This window comes from Octodon degus, unplaced genomic scaffold, assembly GCF_000260255.1.
Source record: "Octodon degus isolate 3935 unplaced genomic scaffold, OctDeg1.0 scaffold00034, whole genome shotgun sequence".
Classification (NCBI taxonomy): domain Eukaryota; kingdom Metazoa; phylum Chordata; class Mammalia; order Rodentia; family Octodontidae; genus Octodon; species Octodon degus.
Window position 1 is genome coordinate 14898664 of NW_004524610.1, and position 9115 is coordinate 14907778.

Here is a 9115-nt window from a genome sequence, read left to right on the forward strand (position 1 = left end):
AGAGAGACAGAGAGAGAGACAGACAGAGACAGACACAGAGAGACAAAGACAGAGAAAAAGAGAGACAGAGAGAGAGAATATGGATATGGAAAGCTCTAATTTACATACAATGAGGTTAGGTATGATTTGGCTGCCATGATGTCATGGTTACGGGCCCATGATACAGATGATACTGATAGAAAAGTTATTTAACCTTATGAAATTCAACAGACACATAAGACATATATAGATGTGTAAGATAACTCCAAAGTGGGAGAACAGTGCAAAAGTGAGAGCCAAATTTTAGAATACTAATCACAGCCCAAAATATAGTTATTTCCTCTGCCCTTTTGAAGAAAGTGAAGCACAACAACAGTCCTAGAGAAATTGAATGAGGATCTTAAAGAACGAGTTCTTGGAGCCTGGGAACAAAAGGGCTCTTCCCTTCTGTAGCCTGTTGGCTTTCCTTTGTCTTTCAGCTTCTCCCTAAAAATCCTTCCCCAGGAGGGGACCTCATTACCCAGCTCTCTTGCTCTTCTCCCTGCCTAGGCTATTGTAGTGTTCTGAAGAAATCCCACCCCAGAGATGATTTTTCTTATGAGATTTTCCCACAAAGAACAAATAGTCTCCTCACTTGTAACACACTGAGATCACTGATTTCCTGCCCCGCAGAGGGCCTTGGATTGGCTCTCCATCTTCCACTACACTGTCATAGTGATGTTGGGTAAATTGATTGGGCCATGGAGCCCAAATATGTGGTCATGGATTACTTCTGGGTGTCTCTGTGAGAGTGTCCAGAAGTGAGCATTTGGGTCAGGGCACTGAACAAAGCAGCTGGCCCTCTTCAATGTGGGCAGGAGTCGTGTAAGCCCTGGTAGTCTGGATAGAACTAGCTGCTGGGGGAGGGCTGGCTTTGCCCTCCTGCTTGACTGCTCAAGTGGGAACATCATTTCTTCTCTTTCCCTGGACACTTTTGGTTCTCTGGGCCTATAGAGGCAAACTGGAATCTATGACATCAATTTCTGGTACTCATGCCTTTGTAATACATCACTGTCTTTACTGCGTCTCAAGCTTGTCATCATGCGCTACTCTAGTACCAGTGGAACATCATCCAAACTCACGAAGTTCTTGTTGCCTGCTCCTTCTAAGCTGGTCAGGACTTGCTCTTATATAAGACTGCATCATCATTTCTAGTCTTAATTCACTGTCTGACCTACTTTCCTCCTTGCTGGGACACCATTCTGACACCCACAGTTTAAAAGAGGAGAGGCTTAGAGGACTCCTGGGTGCAGTCCATGGTTGAAGGCTCCAGGAAGAATTGGCGTAGCAGAGGAAAGCTGCTCACAGCATGATGGCCAGGAAGCAGAGACAGAAGGAAGACGCTGGAAGGGAGAGAAACCCCGAGGTCACACTGTTGGGGACCTGCCTCTTTGGATTTGACCCAGCCTCCTAATGGCAAGTCAGCGATACTGCTCTCATCACTTAATCTCCTTCCAAAAAGCTCCATGCATAAGCTTATGGGCCAGCATTCCCCACCCTCTCCCACTCCCTCTGCTCACTTCCCCGTTGCAGCACCTCTTTAAGCTGTTTGAGACTTCGATCTCTTCCCCCCTTTCTTTTCGCCTAAACAGGTGGTTTGCTTCCCTCGGTGTTGTCTATGCTATTTGATGCCAGCAGTGTCATGTCTGCACCTGGCTTTTGCTATCCCAGTATTATTTCAAGTCACCCATGAGCCTTGATCATTCACGTGCTGTGTGCCTTGCAGCGGTACTTTCCAGGCCCTACTTGGCTCTCAGTCCTGCTGTGCTGTGCTCCCAGCTGCTCTACTGGCTCTTTGTACCCCTTCCAAGCCTCACCGGCTCCCCCCTGGTTCCTGCCCATGCTGTCACTCATTGGTGCAGCCTTCTCCTTGCTCCACAGCAGAAGACACAAACAACCGTGGTCTTTGTCATCAGGACAGATTCATCCTCAGCCTGGTATTTGGAAGTAGCCAAGTGTCTAGCCACCAGCTACCTCTTTAAATTTAGATTCATCAGAATGAAGAGTTCTGTTCCTCCCTGTACCAGAGAAGCTCAGGTCCTTGGTAGCCACGTGTGCCTGGTGATTACTGCACCGTGAAAGTTTGGCTCGCAAGACCGCTCCTTGAGTTTTGGACTCAGCTTCCTTCTGTCTCATGTGAAATCATTTTCCTTTTTCTTCTTTTTTTTTTTGTCTCTCACAGGTTTTTTGGGGGGGGGGGCGGTTAGCATCTGCTTCTTGGACTACAAATGTGTGCATTTCTCACACCTATGAAAGAAAAGAAGCCACAAACAAAGCAGTCTTTTCTTTGTTCTCTACATCCCTCCCAATCCTGTTTTTTTAAACACAGAAGCTCCTAAATGCATACGCACACCATCGCACGCACAAATTCACTATTTTGTGTCACCAGAACTCACCTTGAAATTGCCATTCAATGTACTGTAAGAAAGCTCCTAGCACTACACGCTGCCACCAGAGAACCTCTTAGTGGCCACATGCAGTGGAGTCTTTTTTCAGCTGTCACATAACTTGCTCACCCTGTGGGTATTGCGGTTGAGGCCCACTCTCCACCGCTTTGAACGCTGCCTGTGGTCTCCTTTGCAGACTCGTTCTCTCGACGCCTTTGATATGGGCGACCCGGAACCTCTCTCTGGTCCTGTTCCCCAGCTGCTGCGTTGTTGGTGGTTCTCTGCTCCTTAGAGCCTGACCAGAAGGTCTGTTCTGGGCTCATTCCTGCTAACGGAGCGTTAGTATGAGTGTCTTGTACATACCTTCAAGTTCGAGTATTTAAAACTAAACTCACCCCCTTCAAAGCCTGTTCCTTTTCCGTGTGTTTATTTTCTTTCTATATGTTCCTTTGTAGAACCAGGAGGTGCAATCAAAGTACACAGTGACTATTTAAATTGAAAATTATTACAATAAAAGACCCAGTGCCATGAACCCTTCCACTCTCCCCTTGTTTCACACACGCACTCCCCTGATCCCCTCCACTTTCTGAAGCCGTTCTGGAAGCCCTCTTTGGGGAGTGGCCATCGGCCCTGCCCTCCTTCTTGTCCTGCCTCCTCTATTGCCCAGTTTGCTTAAATAACTTACAATTCTGTTGCACTAGGGCATGCTCTCATCATTTGCTCACGTTGCTCCTTGTTTACATCAAATAAACTTGTGACTGCGCTTGGAGGCTTGCTTTATGTTAGAGCAAGTACATTTACAAGGAATGATTAAAGGTATGGTGAATATTTAAATTAAAAAAAAACCCTTATTACATGGAAAAACAAGTCAAAAATCACAGGACAAGTGCATTTGAAGTGAGGGGTATTTTGATTATTTTGGGGGGGTAATGACACTGTGTCTCTTATTGTAGTAAATTTTAAAATGTAAACAGTTGCCATATTGTATGATCATCTCTAGATCACATGTTTAAGATGATTTTTGTTAACTAAAGACATTATGGTGACTCCTCATCCACCTTATTCTTGGATCTGACATCATGCAGGTCCTGGCTCTTCCCACGAGTCAAGATGACCATGAAAGGTAAACATTGTGAATCGATTCAGTCATCGAGGCAGCCGCGATGCTCATGGAAGAGGAATTCAAAAATTGCTTCAGAAAGTAGCAAGAACAATGGAATAAGTTTGTTTGAAGAGAGGGGAAATACTTTGAGGGCAAATAAAGGCACTTCTTTTACTATGATACATTTTTTAAGAAGTTAAAATTCTATGGTTTGATCAGAACTTTTCATTTACTTTTTCACACATAAAATAAAAAAAAAAACCATGGAAACAACTTTTATTGCTATTGTACACAATACTGTTGGTATTTTAAAATATATCTTGTATCATTTGAAAAGAATCCAGTGGCTGGGGTATGCAGTCTGTGGTAGGGTGCTTGAATGTTTGTAGCAGCAAAAAAAAAAAAAAAAAAAAAGTCTTATCTATTTATGTATCTGTCTTCATCCCTAAGTTTATTTTACCATTTTACTGAGTCCCTATATGGGAAATAAGATTTATTTGTCCACATGCCCATCTGCATGTGCTCCTGCGTGCACATGGGTAGCTGTGTGGTGTTGGAATCTTGCCACACAGGTGGTCAGTACAGGTTGCTGATAAGCAACGATGGAGCTTCGGAATAAGGGGATCAGACCTGGGGATGCTGTGGATGTGTTGGTTCCCTTCTGTGCTGGGAAAACCAATAGTTAGAGTCTAAGGATTGACAGCACCATTGTGAAACACAGAAGAGAGACATGGAGAAAACCCAGATTCTTGGTGCAAAATCAAGATTTGCCCAAGGGCTTGCTCTTTTGTACATGAGAATATGTCTGAGTCTCTTTACAAAAATGGTACCTGGATATTGTATTACAAATTATCCTGTCTGGTATAGACTTGCTAGTGTGAGAGAGATGTTTTACTTATACTTTAATGCTTTCTGATGAAATTATTGAAACATTTTCTAATTCAATTATACTTTTAGCATATAGTGATAGTTCCTGGTCTTTAAAGCAGTAGAGGGCTGGCAAGAGAACTCAGCAGACTAAAGCACCTGCTTAGGAAAGCGCAGGGATCGTGGTTCAATCCCCAGCACCATGTGCACACCAGCCCAGCCCCCAGGGGAGCTGAGCCGGCCAGAGTATGGGAATAGTGGCGCATGCCTTTAATCCCAGTTGGGGAGGCTGAAAACAGGAGGATCACCATAAGTCAGAGCTGCATAGTGAGGCCCTACAGCAACGAAATACATTAAAACCAATCAATCAATCAATCAATCAATCGAATATATGGAAAACAATATCATCTTGATACTAGGCCTTTGGTTTGAAATTATCAAAGACTGTAGGGCAGCTTACTGGTGAATTGCTGCCTTTTGTAAGTTTCTAGGCAATTTAAGGTATTTCTTGGAAGTTGATTTCTGAGTATTTGTGAATAACGTCTCACACAGCATTGAATGTAAGCAAATTTGCCATTGAATGAATTCCTTATATAAGGTTTGGGAAGTAGTTTGAACTTTAAAATATTCTATAAATGGTTCATATCTAGCTAAAATTACATAATTCAAAATGTCTTAGGAACCATGATGATTTATATTATAGCATGTTTATGTCAATCTATAGATAGGTATTTTGCATTTATTTATTTATAGGTATTTATCTATTGGTTGCATAAATAAAGGTTCTGAAGTTCATGTATTTATACCTGGTAAGATTAGCTTTTGAGAATTCTAGAGAACACAGTGTTTATTTTAGACAAACCATAATTTACTAAAGTAAATAATTCTCTAGCAAATTGGATAATAATGCTAGTAGGTGTTTAGGAAAGACCATTAATTCACTGGCTGATGGAATTTAAAAACATTAATATAGTTATCAAATTTGTGTATCTTTAGGCATAAAAATATTTTAGTGTGAAATTCTCTCATACTAATACATCTATTCAAATGCTCTGAATTAAAAGTCAATAAATCAGGGTTGGCGAGATAGCTCAAGCTGGTTAAGTGCCTACTTAGGCAAGTTCAGGGACTGCGATTCGATCCCTGACACCACATGCCACGCTGCCCATGCCCCCAGACATGCTGAGCCAGCCACCCAGACTGGGCACGATGGCGACCAGGTGTGGTGGCGCACACCTGTCATCCCAGCACTGGGGAGGCTGAAACAGGAGGATCACTAGGAGTCTGAGTTGCATAGTGAGACCCTACACAAAATAAACAAAATAAAATGAAAACACCTCTACAAGTCAGTAAGTCATTTATTATTCTTTATGTCTCAACGTAATAATCCAGAAACATTTTGAACATCTGGTGTACGTGTGGTGTCACGTTAAATGCAGCGAGATGTTAAGGGGTAGCTGGCTCTCGCTTGGTTATCATCTGGAGAAAGAAAACCCATGCAGATTAAACATAAAGCAATGACCCTCATAGCTGAATATCTTGGAAGCCACAGGACACTGAAAATTCTAAGGAGTAATGCAGTGGACTATGTCATGACCTTCACATTGTGACTTCTGTGGTGCTTTAGGGCGCAGATGACACCCTCTCCCAGAAGCGGGAGTGCTCCTGCCCAAGACCAGTGCGCTTGCTGGAGGGTGGTGGGGAGGCCATGGAGGAAAAGAGGTGTCCCGTGAATGCAGTGCAAGGCGCGACCCATGGAAGATCCTGGCCTGGTTTTCTTTATGACTACGACAGGGCTAATGGGTCAGGAAGAGGGAGCAGCCCTGGCAGTCCAGACCCCAGGAATGGCAGTGAGCAGTCCTGACCATGGCAGTGCTGTGGCAGCTATGGTGGAGAGAAGATGGGGTGCTCTGACCTGAGCTAGCCTGGGGGTGTGTTGGGAAGGCGAGAGAAAGAACCACATTGGAAAGGCCCAAATCCTAATTCTCGTTTCTTTCTTTTTATGCTAGTGGCTTTCCTGTTCATCCTTAGGGGTGGCGATATGTATGTATTGCTCTATAATAGTTTTTAGGGCTGAGCAAATATTAAGATGTCATTTACTTGTTTGTGGGGCAGAATTACAAGATCCTCAAAACTAAGAACTAGTAATGTTGAAATTTTTAATGCTCCTATTTCTCTTTTTGCTTTAATATCCATTAGACTTTCTTGTTTCAACCTACAAATGTCAGGTATATGCAAAAGTACAAAGCACAACAAATATGCACTGCATTAATGTGGCTTTCTTAAGGACAGAGATTAAGCTTCCTATTCTTTTTATGATTTTCTGTAATTTTTACAATGGTGCTTTGAACACAGCACACGTCTGATAACTATAAAGTCCTGAATATGTGAACATGGTGAGAAGCCAGATGGGCAAGGCCAGCACTTGGTCATGCTGTCTCCTAACCTACTTCTCTCCTTTGATCCCTCAGTGGAGGGAGCGCTCACTGAGCGCTGTATTCGTGTGAAGACTATTAGCTTAATGACTATTTTCTTGAGCATTTCCTGGCCTTCTGTTTCTGTACAGGCTCGTCCCCATCCCCAGATCTGCCCCATCCCCAGCTCTGCCCCATCCCCAGCTCTGCCCCATCCCCAGCTCTGCCCCATCCCCAGCTCTGCCCCATGGCCAGCTCTGCCCCATGGCCAGCTCTGCCCCATGGCCAGCTCTGCCCCATCCCCAGCTCGTCCCCATCCCCAGCTCGTCCCCATCCCCAGCTCATCCCCATCCCCAGCTCTGCCCCATCCCCAGCTCTGCCCCATCCCCAGCTCTGTCCCATCCCCAGCTCTGTCCCATCCTCAGCTCCCAGTATGTCTTTCTGTGCTCTCTATGCTGACCCCAGGCTCATCCTTTCTCCATCCATGTGGTGGTTTGTTTTTACACCTCACGAGACAGAGGGCTGCAAGAGTAGAGCGCCGTCATTTGCCTCTGTCCCAAGGCCCAGGCCCAGGGCCACACACGTGGTGAGTGTGTGTTGGCTAAGTGTTTGTGCAGCAAATGTTGTCTTTAATGATGATGCGGTCAGATGTTGACAGCTCCATCATTTGAACTGGCAGCTTGACATGTAGATAGCTTGTTCCGAAAATTGAGAAAAAGACAAAAGATGAGACAAAAGATACAAAGATAGGGGGTGGGGGGATAGCTCGATGGTCAAAGCACCTACTTGGCAAGTGTAAGGACCTGAGTTTGATCCCTGGTATCTCATGCTGTGCTGGCTCTGAAACCAGGCATAGTGGCACACACCTAATCCCAGTGCTAGGGGAGCTGAGACAGGAGGATTACTATAAGTCTGAGCTGTGTAGTGAGCCCCTGTATCAAATATATAAATAAACAAGTAAATACATAATGAAAAAAAGGTACAAAAACAGAAATAAAAGAGACAAATTATGAGTTAAAAAAAAGCCAAAGTTGGACTGGGGAAATAGCTCAGCTGCATTAAACACCTGCAAGCACAAGGCCTTGAGTTCAACCCCAAGACCCCCCAAAAGAAGCCAAAATTGAAAGTTACAAATATGCAATGTAAAATGTAAGCTGGAATGTCTAGTGTTATTGGAGAACCCTGCAGTGGGTTCCAATTTCCTGCCCAGAGTTACAGTGCAAAAGACAAAATAGGGGTGCAGGCAGGGATCTGGGGTGACCAGTTCTTCTTGGGGAATAAAAAGCCACGAGGCACCCAGAACACTGGAATTTATTCATTGAGGAAGACAATGATGGGGTTGGGGACAGATGTGCCGGCCGAGTGGTGAGGCAGGCAAGGCTGGAACAGGGCTCGAAGCGCTCTTGCGGAAGGGCCAGGGGCAGCCGGATTGGGGTTATGGCTCATGAGTAACCTGTGTTGTAGCCAGTTCTGGCAGGATTGTTCCTCTGGAGTCCTGCAGGCTTAGCAGAGACGTTATCTCATATCTTAGCCCTCTGGGACGCAGGCAGCTCATCTATCTGAGCTCAGTCATAGCTGTTGGCAATAAAGTAGTCTAGTAGCAGCTGCCTGCTTTCAGCCTCGGCCAGCTCACTGCTTCAGCTGAAAGCCAGTTTGGGGGAGTCACCCCTACACAGCCTGCACTGCTCCCAAGTAAGCGCAGTCACACTTGGGTCTCGGGGAGGATGATGAGGTGGTCCTCACGTAGCGTCATGAAGGTCCCGAGCATTTTGGAGGAGGGAAACTCCACCTGTAGTGGCCAGCATTCCTTGAAGACCTGTGCTACACTGATTGCAAAGGCTAGACGCAACCTGCATGTTTGTTGGATTTACTTCCTTTTTGCAAATCGGAGGAATGGAAGTTTTGGTGCTTATTATTATTAATTTTTTGATGTTTCAAGTCTGTATCATGAGCCAATACATGGTGAAGTAAGCTTTCTCTCCAGGCTTCTGTAACTCTCCAAATTTCATAGGTTTTCCAGCTACAAAGTAAAGAGAATATAGTAACTTGTTGACATTTACCCACCTGATAATGCCGCATGTGAAGAAGAACCTAACATCATTGCTTGCCGAAGCATTTATTTTATTTTATTTTATTTTTTGCTCTTTTTTTCAAAGTTTTATTGATAAACAGATAGCAATGAGACAGTTTCAAATTAAATTGGAAGTACAGTTTCAACAAATATTACACTGCATATATTCTTCTTAGTGAGTAATTGCTGTACAAGATGTGGACTTGTGATCCTATTTACAAACACCATTAGAACAAATCATTCTATTCATTAAGAG